Source organism: Anser brachyrhynchus, assembly GCF_964034855.1.
Source record: "Anser brachyrhynchus genome assembly, chromosome: 1".
In the NCBI taxonomy this organism is placed as follows: domain Eukaryota; kingdom Metazoa; phylum Chordata; class Aves; order Anseriformes; family Anatidae; genus Anser; species Anser brachyrhynchus.
Genome location: NC_137694.1, coordinates 52,359,083 through 52,376,062, shown reverse-complemented (window position 1 = coordinate 52,376,062; position 16,980 = coordinate 52,359,083). Strand labels below are relative to the sequence as shown.

At 37.4% G+C, this 16,980-nt stretch overlaps 1 long non-coding RNA gene across 1 annotated transcript; it reads left to right on the top strand.

Moving 5' to 3' along the window:
• Positions 1-798: 798 nt before the first annotated feature.
• Positions 799-2,744, top strand: LOC308189800. Its single transcript, XR_013946615.1, has 3 exons — positions 799-1,043; positions 1,626-1,681; positions 1,940-2,744. It is a non-coding gene; the product is annotated as an uncharacterized lncRNA (long non-coding RNA).
• The last annotated feature ends 14,236 nt before the right edge of the window (positions 2,745-16,980 follow it).

Sequence of the window (16,980 nt, the reverse complement as noted above, 5' to 3'; positions counted from 1 at the left end):
AAGAGACACGTGTCCTTGTGTCTGAAGAGGAGGTGAAGGAGACTGCAAATATCTTCAAACTTCCAGATCTAGAGGAACACTTTGGCTGCAGCCTAAAAGCCTTGTGTACGTAAGCTCCCTCAAGCCAGTCAATTTTCTTCCCATGACCTGCTAAAAAACAGCAATGTAGGCATGTAACCAAATTAAAGGCAAAACTTTCAGCCCAGTCCTTGACCTGAATAGTGAGTGAGGATCCAGATCCTGGCATTTATACGTGATAGTTTCTATGCAGCCGAAGTAAATACCGTAGTCAGAGGTCATGGGGTTAGATTTTGAAAAGTCCTGCATAAAGAAGAGATCTCAGAAAAGCAAATTTAAATGACATTAATGTCCAGAAAAGTAATTCTGATTGCTATATTCTTTATCTGTCATGACTAGACAGATGAAAATCTATGACAGCAATTTTGCCTGTCAGGTCATTTTTTTTTCTTTTATTTTTTATTTATTTATTTACCTATTTATTTACTTATTTATTTATTTATTTTAACAGGCTCTGTACTGATTTTCCTCACAGAAATATGACCCTTGTGCACCTTTTGTAGTTAATTAATTAGGTCAACTCTAACCACTAAGCCCCTTGTCAGGCTATTTCTATTAGTGATAAGGAGCAATTGACCTTAAAACATTGAAGCCAGGTAGGTGAGCCTATTCCACAAGGTCTCTTGGCTTCACCCTTGTTAAGTGAAATCTGCCAGGTGTGGACCATTTGACCTTTGCTATATAGGAAGCATGAGGGGGGGGGGGGGGGGGGGAGGGGAATTGGTTTCCTGAGGAGAGTTTGAGGTTTGGGTTATTTTGGGTGCTTTTCTATCATGGTGAAATGGACTCTGTTTTCTAGGAGGCTGCTTTTTCTTCATGTTTTCTGCTATCTCTGTGAAATGGTTTTAGAGACTCTATGAGCTACTTATATTGGTGGTGCTTTCTCAGTACAGTAAAACCATGGTGTTACTACACTGTATAAGCTGTGAGCTTGTTGGAAGTGACTCAAGTTCAGAAGCTGGCAGGTAAGTGTTCCTGGGTTCTATGGTTGTTTAATGTTGAGGAGTTGGAGTACTTCCTTCACCTTGTCTGTTTTCAGTGAAATTACTTACATTGATTCTAAGCTCCCTTCCCAGCCCTTAAAAAAATAAAAAATAAAAAATCTCAGAAGCTCAAGTGCATACAGGTAAGCCTGACTTTAAAGAATGTTCTTAAGTGTTTGTGAAGATTGAACAACAGGCTGTGTGAAAAAACTGCCTTAATGTGAATTCAAATTTTGCCTTGTGGTAAGTAGAAACAGCTTTGGATAGATACTGGTGGCATTATCATTACTTTCACTAAGTGGAAATTGTGAGAATGTGCTGTTCATAAAAGAAATGCTGCTTTCATAATATGCAAGTCAAAAGCCTTTAAGTTACTAGAAGTTATAGTTTCAAGGAGGTAACTTTAAAGAAAGAATTTATTGTTGGACGTCTCCCCCTGACCCCTCCATAGAGTGGCTCCCTGAAGAAAAAGCGTGAAAAGTATAATTGTTAATAGTTTCTGAGGTAGGGTTGGAGAGGACATTTTTTTCCCCACTTGTTCACTCTCCCTTTCTTCTCCTACAGGAAAGTTATGGTGAAGGAAAAGTATCCCTTCAAGGAAGAACTTGTATGTCTACCAGGCAAGTGGATCACTATGGAGAAGGGAATTAGCTGTATGAGAGGTGATTTATAGGGACCGAGACAACAAACAAATATTCACACTTCCAGATGAAGTCAAATGTACATGACTCATGTGGCAGAAGTCTGTATGGAGTACACTATCATCACATGTCACCTCATTGGCAGTAATGACCTGGGAAGACCATGAGGAACCCACAGTGGATGAATTGGCTAAACAACTCTGGCACTATGAAGAAACTCTCTTGTCTTCCCTACAGGCCTGCATCTTGGCTGTGGAGAAACTTTCTGAAGAGTTCCACCAACTTAAAGAGAAGTTATCTTCCTCCTCACCTGTACAAACCAGTGTCTCAGCTATCAGGTGTAAGCATCCTTCTGTGCAAGGAAGGTGATAGTGGGCACACACCCTGTACCACCCTGTGGTTTTACCTACGTGACCGTGGAGAGGACATGAGAAAATGAGATGAAAAACCGACCTTGACACTAAAGGCATGGGTATGTGAGTTGCAAGGAAAAACAGTTAGGAAAAAGGGGTTCTCTGAGAAACTTTTGCCCACTGGAAGTTAGAGCAGCTTCTCTATCCAGGATCTGTCCCGGACTTTGCCTATTCATGGTTAAAAACTGTTTCTAGTCAATAACAGTGGCTGAAAAATTTCTGCATAAAGGCAGTGTGATTTAATACATAAGAAGAAAAAGGTAAAAGAAAGGAGAACAAAAAAGGGAAAAGGTAACCTAAGTTCTTATTTTTAATACATAAATGAAGTAAATAGAAAGGATTTATTGCACAAGGATTCTCTTCTTGTATTTTAAATTGGTGGACATATGAAGTTATATATTTGACTACATATCTTTGAAGTCTGCTCACACATCTTGTTTTCTCAAGCTGTCTTTTGCAGGAAAAGGCTTCTTTGGGAGGGGGAGGAGAGGAGGGAGGGAGGGTATGTGTACAAATCACTTCACTTTATGACCTTTCGAAGAACCTGGAACCTGCCAGTAAGAATACCATATTAAATGTCAGGGCCTGACTGCTGTTTGTTTGTTGTTAATACTTGTTAAAGTGGGAAAGTGCTTTCCTTTATTTCTTAGTACTAGCTAGATAATTTAATCTTCAGAGACAGATCAGGAAGTCTACACCTTTCTATGACTTTCTTTGACATTCTTGATTCCCTCCTCACATCTTTATACAGTAGAAACATGTTATAGTTCTACTTTGAAAGTTATATCGGAAAATTTATTGTTCTAAAAGATAACATCATGTATCAAATGTAATTAAGTGGAACTATTACCTCAAACTCAGAACTTAGCTGATTCTGCAGGTTAGGTGAAAATGTAACCTGTAGGTTTCCTCTAGCCTCTGGTAGAACACAAGTTCTTGAGAAAAGCCTGAGCAGAAGACATGGCATATATTTGATGACTGAATGTTTGCTTGTTTTTTTAGAATTTTAGTCAGTATTGAAAAAGTTTCTTATAATGTTAGAATGAACATATTGTGCCACTTTAGGGTAATTTAACTTCCTTAAAGAACAAACCTGAAGTGACAGTGTACAAAACCATGTTTGGGAAACTTATTGACATCAAGGAGACATGGTGGGATGGCTCCCATGATGTATAATTTCTGCAGTGGAAGAATACAGGCTCTTCAGGAAGGACAGGGAGGAGAGAGGAAGTCAGGAAAAACTGCCAGGAGTCCTCTGTAGATGAACAAGGAACAAAAGGAAGCCCACGATGGGTGGAAGCAAGAAAAGGTAACCTTAGAGGAACACAGATGCTGTCCAAGCAGCCAGGAATCAAGTTAGGACAGCTGAAGCCCAGATAGAATTGAATCAGGCCAGGGATGTCAAGGGCAACAAGAAGGGCTTCTATAAGTTTATCAATGATAGAAGGAAGACTAGGGAAAATGTGGTCGCTCTTTGGAAGGAAATGGGAGACCTGCTTCCCTGGGATATAGAGAAGGCTGAGGTACCCAACAACTTCTTTGCCTCAATCTTCACCAGCAAGAATCCTAACCACACCTCCCAAGTCAAAGGCAGGGACTGGAAGAATGAAGAACTGAGAGGATAAGGTATGAGACCATCTAAGGAACCTGAAGGTGCACAGGTCCATGGGACCTGATGAGATGCATCTGAGGGTCTTGAAGGAACTGATAGTTGTAGCTGTTAAGACACTGTCCGTCATAATTGAGGAGTTATGGCAGCCCACTGAAGTTCCCAGTGGCTGGGAAACAGGAAACATAACCCCCATCTTTTAAATTGGGGGGGAGGAAGACCTGGGAAACAAACCAGTCAGTTTCACCTCTGTGTCTAGCAAGATCATGGAGCAGATAATCCAAGAAGCTATGCTTCTTTTGTGGGTAAGGAGTTGGTTTGATGGTAGTACTCAAAGAACTGTGATCAATGGCTCAATATCCAAGTGGAGACCAGTGAAGAGTGGTGTTCCACAGAAGTCTGTACTGGGATTGTAGTAGTACAATTTAACAGCTTTGTCAGCAACATAGGCAGTGGGATTGAGTGCACCCTCAGCAAGTTTGCTGGTAACACCAAGCTGAGTTGTGTGGTAAACATTCTGGAAAGAAGAGATGCCATCCAGAGAGACCTTGACAGGCTCAAGTGGGCCCATGCAAAGAACATGGCCAGGTCAACAAGGCCAAGTGCAAGGTCCTGCACCTGGCCTGGGGCAACCCAAACATGAATACAGATTGAGCAATGAGTTGGTTGAAAGCAGCCCTGCAGAGAAGGACTTAGGGATATTGGTGGACAAAAAAAAAAAAGAATATGAGCTGGTAATGTGCACTTGCAGCACAGAAAGCCAACTGTATCCTGGGATGCATCATAGCAAGAGGTAGATAGTCAAGGGAGGTGATCTCCAGCCTCTATGCTGCTCTCATAAGACTCCACCCAGACTACTGTGCTCAGCTCTGGGGCTCCCAGCACAAGAAGATCATGGAACTGTTAGAGCAAATCCAGAGGAGGACCATGAAGATGATCAATGGGCTGGAGCACCTCTTCTATGAAGACAGGCTGAGAAAGTTAGGGTTGTTTAGCCTATGGAGGAGAAGGCTTTGGGGAGACCTTATAGTGGCCTTCCAGTATAGGACCTACATACATATAGTGGCCTTCTGGTATAAGAAGACCTACAGGAAAATGAGGAGGGGCTGTATCTTGGAGTGAATGGATAAGGGGGAAGGTTTTTAAACAAAAATACAGATTTATATTAGATATAAAGAAGAAATTCTTTACTATGACAGTGGTGAGGCAGTAGAACAGTTTTCCCAAAGATGTTTTGGTTGCCCCATCTTTGGAAGTGTTCAAGACCAGGTAGGATGGGGCTTTCGGCAATGTGACCTACTGGGAGGTGTCCCTGCACATGGCAGGAGGGTAAGAATTAGATGATCTTTAAGGTTCTTTCCAAGCCAAACTGTTCTATGATTCTTTGAAAACTGATACTTTGGTGCACACAAGCCTTAAGGGATAACAACCGACTTTAAACAGGTGTTCTTAGAATATAGAAAAAAATCACATTTTTCTTTAAGGGAGGAATTCTTCCCTAAACAATTTTACTTTCTAGCAGTATTTGAATATTGCAAAGCACAACAATCTCTTCAATTTGACTTTTTGTAAAAGTCATTTGCAGCTGATACCTATCTCTATAGAAAAAGTGTTTTGTTCATTCCATCTTATGAGTACTTTCATCACTATCCCACAAGCCTTTCTCGCTCAAATATCTTTAGTTTTCATGCCTTGACTCAGTGTTTGAAGCTTTTTCCCTCAACATCACATTAAAACATTCTGTTTTGAGGTGCCTTTATTTGTTTTCCCCTGACTAAATGTTACTATTTTCAGCCTCTGGAACTGAAAAAAAAAAAATTATGTTGCAGGCCACAGGTACCATGGAATGTCCAGAGTAAACAGAGATGAATGCTGTGCAGTATAGACCCTGTCAAGTAGAAACCACAATTGACATTTTTGGACTACAGATGTATCACTATAGATGGTGGTTTTTCCTTCAATTAACTCTAATGAAAACTGAAGATGACCCATAAAATCTAGGACATCTACTGTGGGAATAAATTCAAGTATAAAAAACTGAATATAGAAGTTCATATGAGGGCTGGGGATCCCCAATCCCTTTGGATTTTGGTAGATGTAGTCAATATAGTGACTACTGCTTATCTGTCATGCTGATAAGTATTATTTTAAGGTGATCCAACTTGTTCTGAATCCTGTGGGTATAATTTAAGCACCTAAAATTTAATGAGAGAAACTCCAGGCCAACAATTTCTTTTTCATATGGACAATAGTACTGAGCAAGAAACACAAAATTCTGCTTTCCACACTAAACTGCGTCACCAGTGCCAGTAACTTTTAAACAGTTGAACATTGACAAATACAAGAAGATTGCAAGCAGTGTAGAGTTCCCAAACTACAGAAAAGAGACCACACTATTTCATCAATATGTCTCTCTACAGGGAAATAGTTTCCATGGCCATTTTTCCCTGGATTTGCTAATGAAGTCTCAAGAGCATTCTCTTCTAGTGCAAAAGGGATAGCACATTTTGTCTGTAGACAAATGTTCAGCAGGGTGTAAAATGAGAAATCCATCTCATTTTGTATATCCAAACCTCGACTTTGTTTAAGTGAATAAAATCTTCGGCAAACCGCTGAAATCATTCTTCTTGTGATGGTGTACGCTTCTGTGTATGTTTCCTAGCTAGACTTTGGTTACGTTTGCTTTATTTCTTAAAGCAGTGCTTTATCACCCAAAGTCTATGTTTCTGTTTTCCCTGTAACCCATTACCTACCTACAGAAACACTCAGCCACTCAGTTCAAAGATCTTATTTCAGTCTTCTACTTATTTCCTTCTGATATATTTGTTTACCCTGTGGTAACATTATTTCCAAATGGCAATCCTGATTTAGAGAGAGCTACTTAGAGACAGAATAAGGTGGGTATTCTGTCTCTAAGTAGCTATCTCTAATTCAAGATTATAGAAGCAAGTCTGTTGTTCTTGTTTTTGTTGTTTTTCTTAAATTAAAATTACAAGAAACAAGCTGACCATTTGCAATGTCTGCTCTCTTTCTCCAGAAGAGCAAAAGTAACATTTCAATGTAGAACACACTTAGAAATTGCATTTATAACAAGTGAGCAGGTAACACTGGTAACTCCAAGCCAGTTACAGAACCCCTGCTTTACTTTTCGTTGAATAGGCAAAACCAAATAAGGAAAAAAAAATCACCATCCAAAACAGTGTTCTACACAGGAAAGAGCAGAGAGAATTTCTCATTCAGTAAAAATAGTTTATCCTTAACAAAATTTAAACAACCTTGAAAACAGCAATTATCCCTCTTTGAATAGTGAAGTAGGCTTTTTTTCCTATTTATTACCTTGAACTATTATTATATGTGATGACATATAATTCTCAATGTAATGTTTACATCAGAAGTTAACCAGAAACACAAGAAATACTATAATTTTTAGTGGGTGATAACATTTTAGTAGATATAGTTACATGTACCTAAGGGAGGTGTGTATTTTTTTTTTCTTTTCTGTCCTAAGTTCAAATTTGTGGACTCATAATAAAACTTGGATATTTACCTTTTTAGCTATCAAGAAGACTTGCATTTTCCAGGTGGAAGTCAATCAGGCATTCATTCCAGATTTATTTCTAACTGATTGAAATATGGTCATAAGGATTCAGAAAGCATGAGCTGATAAATAAAATATAATGAAATCTTGTAATCCAAATTTCTTGGGCACCATTTCCAACACCATATCAAGTTACTTGTAGATGTTTTAGTATAATTTCATAGATCTTTGCAATTACTTCCAGAAGTCTTCTGACATTTGTCAGATTTATGTATAAAATTAATAAAATCACCTCTGTGAGAAAAAGCCAATGAAAGTAGCAAACAAAAATAGTTAATGGAAATTCTCTCCTGGTTTCTATATTGTCAAAAGCTAAGCACCCACTTAAGAACATAGCATATCAAGTATATCCAACAAAAGTAATTTTGTATTTCTTCTTTCATTTTCTTTCCTGTTGAAAATATACACGTAGGCAAATTAAATAGGTAGAACACAACAACTAAACAATGAAATGTACACTCCACTGATTTTATAGCTAGGAAATATCTCTTAAAAAAAAATAAAAAATCTTTGTACTAATCAAGAATTATATTAGCAGAGACCATAGCCCAGGAAATATCTATGCGTGTTCACCTGAGCTTGATTTTGAATTCAATAGCCAGGTTGTGTTTCCAGTCAGGCACATGGATTAGCTACATATTATTTACAGTATTACAGCATATGAAAGTGAGTAATTATGGAACTGTGCTATCATGCCAACCACAGCCAGCAATTCAATACAGTAGATAATAATAATCTGATATTGAAATATTTCTTCATAACCTGGAGATCTTCTTACTCCTTAAATCAGCTTCAAAGATCCTTCGTTCTCATTTCCTTCAACATAAATTAATAGTTTCCTCAGACATCCAGCCATTTCTTGTCTTAGTTAAATTATTTTAAGCTCATTGGTAATATATTATTTGAAATATTTTGTATGAAAATTATATATCCTTGGGGTTTAACATGACCTTTCTATAAAATTTCAGGATGTATCTGGTGTGTGTATCCAGTACTACAACAAATATAATATTTTTGATTCCAGTTTGAAAAAAAATAAAGGTGAACATTTGTGTACTGGTTATAGCACATAGAAACTAATAAGAATGTTATATGAAATATAACAGACTAAGAATTTTTTTATTATTATTACTCTTGTTCTTGATTATGCCTTCTCCAGCAGCCACAAGTAGATTCTTTTTAATCCCATTTAAGATAGAACAGATTTATAATCAAAATAAAGAATGGACAAAGATGAGAGAAACCTGTATTTAGGGTATTAATTCCTCTACTGACGATAAAAATCCCTCTCATTTGTGGCCTGTCTCATATGTATAGAAAGTCAATTGTTCCTTACTGGGTTACATTTCACCTTTTTTTTTTTATTTTTATTTTTTTCTTTTTTAAGTACATGAAAGTTATACCTTAGATATTTAAGTCAGGTTTCAGACATTTGTGATACTAATTCTAGTGTTGGTCCCTTACTGCCTTAATGATAATATTCTGTTACCTCCATAGAAACAGCAAATACAACACAATGCAACTGGAATTAAGCTAACCTGTTTTTAAACCAGTAGCAATAGCAAAACACTCTCTGAACATTTTTGCAATTTCTGTCATATATTTTTGAGAAGCCCTAATACAACATCATATATCAAATGAACTGCTTTCCAGTATTACATATTATGTTTTTAAATGTCCATTTAAGAAATTTAAAGTTTTATTATAATGCACTGTTGTTTTTTTTCATTAAGTGAAGAAGTGTTCCAAAATTAATAATCAAGTCCTGCATCTTTTCTGCTAGCTACATATATTAGCTAATGTCTCATATGAGAATGGAGATTTTAAAATGCTTCAGAGAGCCTTAAAGTTTTACAGGGCCAAAAACAGCAGACACAGAAGTACTCAGCAGTCTTCGTCACTATGAAATGAGGAAAGTGACTGTCAAAGTCTCACTATATGCCACAACAGGGATTTGCCCTTCACTTGCTTTCTGTCCTCCAGTTTAAAAGGATTAACAAGAAGAGGTGGATGATGGAAAACTACAGAGGTGGCCTCCCAAAGACCCTACGCAGCAGGGTTCTGGGTACTATTCCAGTCACTGAAATAGATTTTAGCAGAAATGAGGACTTGCAACAGCTGGTGAAGACAAGGAAATTCGAGGAAAGCATCATTTAGTAAAGGAAGAAGTGAGCAATGAACACACACTCTGAAAACTTTAAGTATTAGAGTGTGGGGCACTTTTCCTAGCACTTTTCTTTTTTTGAAAGAGTCTTTAACGAACAAGAGCTTCAGCTCTTATAAAATTCTTTTATATGGAGCTTACTTACAGGGATGACAATGTATTTTGGGGAAAGTGGTAGATGATAGCTGAATTTCAGTAACTGAAAATATAACTATTTACTTATTCAAACTGAACAATAATGCAGAAACTATAGGTAAGCATTTCTAAGCAGCCTTCTCATGGTGACCAAAGCTGAAAACTCACTGAATATACCTGTGTTTTGTGCTAGAGGAAGATCCAAGACAGTCTCAAATTCCCAAATCACCTGCCATACAGAATCCAAATCTGAAGATCAGCCTACATTTGAAGGGCAATGAGACATTATAGCAAAGTAGACTGAGAGGGTCAGGAATTACCTAACTTATTGAAAACTGGCCGAATGACTAGGCCCAGAGGGTCATGATTGGTGGCACAATTTCCATTTGGAGGCCAGTAATTAGCGGTGTACCCCCATGATCAATACTGAGTCTAATTCTATGTAACATCCTCATTAATGATCTGGTTGATGGGACAGAGTGCACATTGAGCAAGTTTGCTGATGATACAAAACCAGGAGGACTGGCAGTTATGCCAGAGGGTTGTCCTGCCATCCAGAGGGACCTTGACAGGCTGCAGAAATGGGCTGACAGGATATGGTGGTTTAACACTGGTAAGTGGCTAAGCACCACTACATTGCTCTCTCACTCCCTTTTCAACAAAACAGGAGGCTATATGATAAAAGAAATATGGAATATTATACAATTATTATGGAATGGAGGAATAAAATTATTATGGAATGGAGGAATATGATAAAAGAAAAAAAGCTCATGGGTTGAGATAAGCACAGACAGATCACTCACGAGTTACTATCACAAGCAAAACAGTCTTAGCATAAAGCAGATTAGTATAATTTATTACCTATTGAAAACAGACTAGAGTAGTGAGAACTAAAAACTTGTACCCTCTTCTACCTCCTCCTCCTCCTGAGCAGCACAGGGTAATGGGGAATGAGGGCCATGGTCAGTCTATAACACTTAGTATCCACTGCTTTTTCACAGTCACATTCTTCCTCTGCTCCTGCATAGGGTGTCATCCTTCCTGAACTAATCCTACATGGTGTAATGGGTCTGGCTGGGATGGAGTTAACTTTCGCTCCAGCTGCCCATACAGTGCTGTGCTCTGCACTTGTAGCTAGAACACCATTTGTACAACACCAGTGTTTTGTCTATTGCTGAGCAACGCTGGCACAGCATCAGAACTCCCTCCAAACCTCTCAAGAGCCAGCAGGCTGGGGGTGGCCAAGAGAAGGGGAGGGGACATCACCAGGGCAGCTGACCTAAACTGACCAAAGGGATATTCTGTGCCATCTGATGTCACACTCAGCAATAAAAGATGGGAAAGGGGAAGGAGAGGTAGGGGCTCTCATTATGAAAACGTCTGTCCTCCCAAACAACCGCTATGTGTATTGAGCCCTGCTTCCTGGGATGTGGCCAAACATCACTCACTGATTGGAAGTAGAGAGTAATTTACTTTCTTTCTCTGTGCTTCTGCATGGCCTTCGTTTTTTATTTTTATTTTTTTCCCCTCTTCTTTTTCCCTTTAATTAAATTATCCTTATCTCAGTGTGTGAGTTGTTTTTTTCCTTTCCAACATACTTTCTTCTTCCCCTCTTCTTCTAAGGAGAGAGAGAGTGGAATTCAGCTGCCCAGCAAGGTAAAAACCACCACACATGGGCTTCCCACAGACTGAAGTTTGTGACGTTACCAATAGGCTGAGGGAGGTGACCTTTTTCCTCTACTCAGAGATAGGTCTCAAGGAAATGGCATGAAGCTGCATCAGAGGAGATTCAGATTAGATATTAGGAAATGATTCTGCACTGGGAGGGTGGTCAGGCACCGGAACAGGCTTCTCAGGGAAGTGGTTATGGCACCAAGCCTGCTGGAGTTCAAGAAGCATTTGAACAATATTCTCAGACATAGGGTCTGATTTTTGGTTGGTCCTGTGTAGAGCCATGAGCTGGACTCAGTGGCCCTTGTGGGTCCCTTCCAACTCATATGTATATTCGATAATTCTGTGATTCTACGATAAGTATTAATATATTACAATTTTACAGTACATTTTAAAAACAAGAACATCCCTTTTGAAAGAGAAAATATTTATTTTATATACAGTAAAGTCGTGCCAAAAATAATCACTTATTATCCCCATCCCATTTTTCAAAAAGTTATTTGGAAATATACCTTTCCACCCTTGAAAAAAAAAAAAACAAAAAAAAACTGGTTTGATTAACTTGTATCCTGTCATCTAAAATTTCAAATATATATCTTTGAACTTTGCTGCGCAAAACAAACAAACAAACTAACTAACAAAAAAAAACAAACAAAAAAAAGAAAACAGAAAAGAAATATTCTAGAAATCTGAAGAGTCAATAAATTATATTGAACGGATAAGTGGTAAATGTTTAGTAATAGCAATTAGAAATCTGTGGTAAAATCTCATAATTTTTCAGTTTGGTCATTTGACTTTCACATCTACTCCATCTCTAAATTTGAAGTTAAACCCTCATTTTCTGTTTTCTAGCCTTAAAATATCATTATAAGAAAGCATATTAACAAGTTATCAATTGAATGAGATTTACAACTTTGATTGCTATTCTTCCTGACTGTAATTACAGTATGAGTGTTCTACTTGTAAGACACCATTAAAAATTAAAAGACTTTTATTTTATCCTTCCTCCCTGTACCAGGTTTCAATGGTAGTGATGGAATTTGTTCAGGCTGTGTAATGAGGTGTAAAGTATTATTCTAAAACAAAACTGGAGAGAATGTAAAAAACCTTTTCCAAGCTGTTTGCCTTAATTTTTCTAGCCCAAGAAGAAAACTTAAAATAATTTCATACTTTTGCTGAATTTTAATGCATTTATTAAATAAGCAAGCTTGCAAATGTTGCTTAAATAACCATATGCATTTAACCAAGATCACAGTAGTAACCAAATCAATAAAAATGCATGCAATAATTAATTAAATTATAGTCTTGACTCGGTATAAATAGCAGTCTAATGAAGTTTAAACCAAATTTTACACATAGCCAGCTTGGAAAAGGGAGCTTACAATATTCACTGTGACTTTACACACCATTTACAGCATCTTGATATATCATGATATGTCATGATCAGACAGTCATCAATGAAGTGAGCACTTTAAAAGCATTAGGAACATTCTCTCCCTCCCTCCCACTCTCTTTTTTCATCTCAGTGAGATACTCCAAGCATCTGCATAAATAGTTCAAGGCAGACCATGGGGGGAAGACATTTGTTTCTATAAGTCCATCATCAGTATGTGGGGTGATGACCCTAAAATATATCGATTTCCGCTTTTATTTCAGATAATTACATCTGTCTAATATTCTCATAAATATTTTGAGACAATCAGCAAAAAAAAAATCCCTAAAATGACCATGTTTTGTATAAAAGCATAAGATAATAGACATCATTTTAAGCTGTATGTATTAAAATATCAGTTTAGGTATATAAGACTATTATCCCCAAATCACAAGTTTATTGGAAATGTAAGAGAAAAAAAAAAAAAAAAAAAGAGGTCCATCTATCTCAATGTCTTATCTCCAACAGCGAGTGACAGTAGATGTCCACACAAGCAAATAAGAGGATAGGAATAGGACAAGCAGTTGACGATACTTATTTAGATGACTCTCCAGAACTTCAATTGTGCTGACTAAGACTTTCTGAATCAAAGGTACCTTTGTAGTTAATTCTTTGTAGTTTTTCTTATCTGAATGTCTCCTGTATTTAAAGCTCCATAAGTCAAGAATAAAAACAAAACAAACAAACAAATACATAACAACAACAACAACAAAAAACAACTGCTGCTGAAAGGATTATAGAGTCAAAGTATGAAACGTATTTAGCAATAACAAATTACACAACATTGTTTAGTATTGTTATTGTTAAGCAATGTCTTCATCAAGATGCTGGGGTGGAGGATGGGGAAAAGGACTTCTATATTAGAAACTAGTGTCAGACTAGCTAGGGATTTAAAAGTAAGTTAAGGAAAAATAAAAGTACTTATGAGCTAGTGTTTTGGAAAAAAAAAATCTTTTAATTAAAATGGTCTTGCATAACACGCATATCTGTAATGGACATGCATATCTATAATGAATCTATAGTCAACAACACTGCTAGTATGGTAGGTAGCTACATATTCATACAAACTCAAATTTTTCATTTCTGTGAAGAACAGGCAGATCACAGCAGAAGAAAAAGCCATGAATGCTGACTTTGTTGTTTTTGCTAAAATTAGTTGAAGTTGTGCCTGAAACCAGGAAATAACCTTAGAAATTGGAGTCTGTTGAATCTTAGAGCATGATTTGCTCTGTAATTAATGTATTATTATGAGAAAGAATCCTATTTAATTGACATTCAGTATTACACTAACAATGACTATTAATAGGTTGTTAGTTGGAAAATTGTACTGCTATAATGTGTCTGTTGCACAAGACAATTCCAATAAGTTATGTATAAAGCAGAGATTTACATTTTGCTGTATGGAGCTCTTGATATAAACCTCTGTCAAACTAGTTCTCAGTAATCTCTGGATTGATAGAAAGACTTCATCGCATCTAATAACATGGACAGATTTTGGACAGTATTGATTAGTATGTTCCTTAGTAACCCTACAGATCTTATTTAAAGAGGGAATTTAATATTTTCAATGGAGTGGAAAAGTTTATATTTTTTTGTAATGCCAAATTTAAGTAGAAGTAACATGTTTGTCTTCCCCCAAAAAAAAGAAATATATATATATATATATGTATATATTTGTACTGTTTTAGGTACTGTTAAAGCACAAGTTCAATCCATCAAAAATATCAATTTCCTAAACAAAATAATACTTTTTGCACTGATATCATTCTCCTCTGGATCTCTTTTGGGACCTTTGGCCAAGTACAAAGACACTCTTTGTAGATTAGAACTAGAAAACTTTTTATTTAATAATAATAATAATTAATAATAATAAAGCAAACATACATGAAAGATCTTAACCAAGTAGTAAGTTAAACCTATGTCCATTACTCCTGAAAGGGCAGCTGAAGAGTCTTTTAGGTTGGCACTGGTCTGGAGGTGAAGGGTTGGCCTCTGATCCCTGTAGTAGATTCCCAATGTTACTAAATGTGGTGGGTTAACTTTGGGTGAATACCAGGAGCCCACCACAATGCTCTCTCTCTACTTCCTCAACAGAACAGGAGGAGAAAATACAATGAAAATAAAAAATAATAAATAAAATAAAATAAAATAAAATAAAATAAAATAAAATAAAATAAAATAAAATAAATAAATAAAACACCTTGGGCATTGAGATAAGGGTTAAGGACAGAGAGGTAACTGACCAGTTACCATCACAAGCAAAATAGTCTTGGCATAAAGCAGATTAATATAACTTATTAACTATTTAAAACATACTAAAACAGTGAGAACTGCAAGCAAAAAAAAAGCACCTTCCCTCCAACTACTCTCTTCTACCTCCTCCCCTGAGTTGCACAGGAAAATGGGGAATGGGTGTTGTGGTCAGTCCACAACACGTCATCTCCTTCATCATCATTCCATTCTGTTCCAGGGAGCAGTTCTTCGCTACAGTTCTTCAAGAATGTCTCAAGTGTGGAGCCCTCCATGGACTGTAGCATGGAGATCTGCTCTGCCATGGTACACCATGGGTTGCAGGAAGGCAACTTGATCCAACATGATCTTCTCCAAGGGCTGCAGAGGAACTCCAGCTCTGGTGCCTGGAGCACCTCCTCTTATCCTTCAATGACCTTGATGTTTACAAGGCTGTTTCTCTCTCATTTCTCACTCCTCTTTCCCAGCTGCTGTGTGCAGCAGATTTTTGCTTTTCTTCAATCTGCTCCCACAAAGGTGCAACAAACATCTGTCATTGGCTCAGCTCTGGCTAGTAGTGGGTCCCTTTTGGAACTGACCGCAAAAGGTTCTTGTCTAACAGGGAGCAGTTTCTGGACCCTTCTCACAGGAGCCAATCCTGCAGCCCCCGATACAAAAACTTTGACATACAAAACCTAGTCCACTAAATTGTCATCAGCCCCCAAATCCATCAACATTGACAAAACTGATCAGGAAAAACTGACCAGAGTCAATTGTACTAGGCAATATTGTAAATGACTTGAAAGACTCCCTTTTCCTTTTAGCATATTTTTGTTCTCAGAAATGTTACAGTCATTTTTCCTCTTGAATCCTTGACCAGTGTAACTCTTCTATCTGTAATTTTTACCTTTTAAATTTGTACAATTTGCAAAATTTAGTAGTTTCCTCAGCAATGTGTCAAATATACATAGATGGACAAATCAGAGCCTGGGTTTGGAGCCTTGAAAGACTTATGAACCCTGCAAGGAGAAGGAAGGATATAGAAGGTTAAAAAGAGAACAGGGTGACATATCTTCTCTTCCAGACTTCACATAAAATACCACCAATTTGTACTGTTATGTGAGCCATGTTATTCTGAGAGTGTGTTGACTCTGAAATGTAAAACCTTGCCATGTTATAGTGTCACTATTTACCTGTTGTTTTTTCTTTTTGTCTTTGTGGTCACCTCGAGATGAAAAGCCTTACCTGAAAATAAATGTTTAAGTAAGGATTAGGGTTTTCAAAACAACAATGAAGGTGTAGTTTCATTCCTCACAGTTTTCATGTCTATCTGATATTAACTATAACTTAGCAATGCCCATCATAATTTTAAATTGTATTCCTTATTGAAAATGCCTTCTAGCTAGACTCTTGTGAATTTCAGAAAACAGAAACAGAAACAGAAACGAAACGAAAAAAAGGAAAAGGAAAGGAAAGGAAAGGAAAGGAAGGAAAGGAAAGGAAAGGAAAGGAAAGGAAAGGAAAGGAAAGAAAGGAAAGGAAAGGAAAGGAAAGGAAAGGAAAGGAAAGGAAAGGAAAGGAAAGGAAAGGAAAGGAAAGGAAAGGAAAGGAAAGGAAAGGAAAGGAAAGGAAAGGAAAGGAAAGGAAAGGAAAGGAAAGGAAAGGAAAGGAAAGGAAAGGAAAGGAAAGGAAAGGAAAGGAAAGGAAAGGAAAGGAAAGGAAAGGAAAGGAAAGGAAAGGAAAGGAAAGGAAAGGAAAGGAAAGGAAAGGAAGGAAAGGAAAGGAAAGGAAAGGAAAGGAAAGGAAAGGAAAGGAAAGGAAAGGAAAGAAAGAAAGGAAAGGAAAGAAAGGGAAGGGAAGGGAAAGGGAAGGGAAGGGAAGGGAAGGAAGGTAAGGAGGGAAGGGAATGGGAAGGGAAGGGAAGGGAAGGGAAGGGAAGGGAAGGAGGGAAGGGAAGGGAAGGGAAGGGAAGGGAAGGGAAGGGAAGGGAAGGGAAGGGAAGGGAAGGGAAGGGAAGGGAAGGGAAG